The following is a 2,930-nucleotide window of genomic DNA, read 5'->3' on the forward strand; positions in this document are numbered from 1 at the left end:
AGGCTACTGTTATCAAACACTCTTGAAAGTAGTGTTGCAGCTTCCGGGATGCCATGAACACCGCGTACGCTATCTTCTGATAATGCGGTTACCGTGACTTGCATGGAGTCAGGACAGTGGACACGTAGTAAACTGGTTTTTGATGGGGGAACTTGTGTCCGTCCATTTCTCGTTCGACAACGAGTACCGCGCTTACAACTTGATGAGTTGCCGCGATATATAATAGCATTGGTTCGCCCATGTTGGGCGCGGCTAGGACTGGATTTGTTGCCAATATGGCTTTTATTTCTTCGAGTCCGGCCGTGGCAGCATCCGTCCACTTGAAGTGTTCGGTGCGTCGGAGAAGGCGATAAAGGGGTAATGCCTTTTCTCCTAAACGGGAGATAAAGCAGCTTAAAGCCACCATGCATCCCGTCTATTTTTGTATTTGTTTGAGGTCCTTTCGGATATCCAATTGTGACAGAGCTCGGATCTTGGTTGGGTTTGCTTCAATTCTTCTACCGGATATAATGAAGCCCAAGAGCTTTCCAGCTGGTACGCCGAAAACACATTTTTCCGGGTTAAGCTTAATGTCATATGTTCAGAGATTATCGAACGTGAGCCTCAAATCGTCTAGTACAGTTTCGACGTGCTTGGTTTTGATGGCCACATCGTCTACGTATGCCTCCACTATTTTTCCGATCTGGTTTGCCAGACATGTCTGAATCATGCGCTGATATGTTGCGCTGGCGTTTTTGAGCCCAAAGGGCATTGTGTTGAAGCAGAATGGGCCGTATGGAGTGATGAATGCAGTTGCGGCCTGGTCGGGCTCTGCCATTTTAATTTGGTGGTAGCCGGAGTATGCGTCGAGGAAACACAATGAATCGTGTCCTGCGGTAGCGTCGATAATTTGATCGATGCAGGGGAGGGGGAAGGGATCCTTTGGGCAAGCCTTGTTGAGGTCTTTAAAATCAACGCATAGGCGCCAGGATTGGTCCTTCTTTGGTACCATCACCAGGTTTGCTAGCCAGTCCGGATGTTTTATATCTCTAATGAATCCGGCGTCCAATAATTTGGCTAGCTCCTCTCCCATGGCCTGTTTCTTGGGTTCGAAGAAACGCCGAAGAGCCTGTTTGACTGGCTTGAATCCTTTTATGATGTTTAGGCTGTGCTCGGCCAGCCGGCGTGGGATTCCTGGCATGTCTGAAGGGTGCCAGGCAAAGATGTCCGAATTTTCGTGCAGGAATTCTCGTAGTGCGGCGTCTACATCAGGGTTTAATTGTGCCCCAATGGAGGCCGTTTTGTAGGGTCCGTTGGATGGACTTGGAATTTGACTATTTCGTCCGCTGGTTTAAAGGAGGTGGACTTGGATCTCTTATCGAGTATCACATCGTCCCTATTTACCGTGGAGCGCAGCGTGGTCAGTTCCTCGACCGCTAGGGCTTCGGATAGTGCCTCGAGGGCCAGTGCGGCTGTCTTGTTTTTGATGCGGAGTGCTATGTCCGGGTCACTAACAAGAGTGATGATTCCGTTGGGCCCGGGCATTTTGAGCTTCATGTACCCGTAATGGGGTATAGCTTGGAAAATTGTGAATGCTTCTCGCCCTAATAGAGCGTGATATCCGCTGCTGAACGGGGCCACTTGGAACGTGACCTCCTCGGTGTCGTGGGAAACGAGCACCTATGGGGCAGGGCCCCTTTTGGTCCGGCAAGGGAGCGGAGAGCGCACGAAGAGCAGATCGAGGCGAAGCACGCGAGGGATTTTACCCAGCTTCGGAGCTCTCCGGAGAGATCAAACTCCTACTGCTGCTTTGTGTTTATATTCTGTTCTTGCTCGAGAGCGTGGATGTGTTGTAGTTTCGAATGGGTCGAACCCCTCCTACGTGCGCATGGGCCTCCTTTTTATAGGTTAAAGGGGTCACCGACAGGTGGCAACGCAGAGAGAGGGGTAAAAAAAGTAAAAAGAGGGGTTGGTACAACCGCTATCTACAGTCCCCCCCCCCTACCTAACTCTGACGGCAGGGGACAAAGGCATTTAATGCCCGTCCGGTCGCCCAAACAGTGCAAGAAACGACCGTTAGGGGCGCCACCGATCGCCACGATGGCCTTCTCGTCATCTCCACTTGCCACCTCGCACCGCTTGGCTGCACAGCCACTCGCCACGTGCACCAGGAACGATCCTGTGGCGACACATCGTCGGACGTGCTGGAGCGTGGGCGCAGAGTGGTGGCTTCGCCGCGGCAAGCGCCTTGCCGTGGTCGCTGTCTTGTCGCACCCGCAAGCTTGCCGCTCGCCGGGTCTTGTCGGGACGCGCGGTGCGTCGCGGCAGGTCTCTTGAAATGCCTTGGTTGGCCTTCCCGGCAAGCTCCTCTTGCCGGGGTCTTGTCCTTCTTCGGCAAGCTCCTCTTGCCGGGGCTCTTTCTTCTCAGTTAAACACTTTGTTCTTGAATGGCATCAATAGGGACTACGGAGGATCTTGGCGGACGCCCGGCAAGCCTTGCCGCTGGGTGCTGCAACTGCCCGTGCACAAGTTCGGGATACTAAGGTACCCCTACTTTAGTACACCGACAGGAGCCCCCGGGCGTGGGCCGTACACGGTGCCGAGCGTTGTTGGGTCAGGCCCAAAACAGGACACGGGCACTCGCGGCCTAGGTCCATACCAAATCTGACTCCGTATCTACCGCGCCCTCCCGTAACGGCACGTGTCAAACGCGGCATCATGGGAGAGATCGTGGGCAATTCTTTAATCAGGAGAGGCGTAACGTTTGCCTCTCCCCTTTATAAGCAGAGGAAACTGGGGCCGTTCCCCCACCTTCGCCACTTGCGGTTTCTTCCTCAGAAAGCTCTGCCGCTCCCCTCCACTTCCCAAGCTGAAAGAGAGCAGCGCTCCGCCGCCCGTCGCCGCCGTCGCCGCCAACCTTCTCCACCGCTTCCGCCATGGCTCCGAAGACC

The sequence above is a fragment of the Triticum aestivum genome, chromosome 3B (genome assembly GCF_018294505.1).
Source record: "Triticum aestivum cultivar Chinese Spring chromosome 3B, IWGSC CS RefSeq v2.1, whole genome shotgun sequence".
Taxonomy (NCBI): domain Eukaryota; kingdom Viridiplantae; phylum Streptophyta; class Magnoliopsida; order Poales; family Poaceae; genus Triticum; species Triticum aestivum.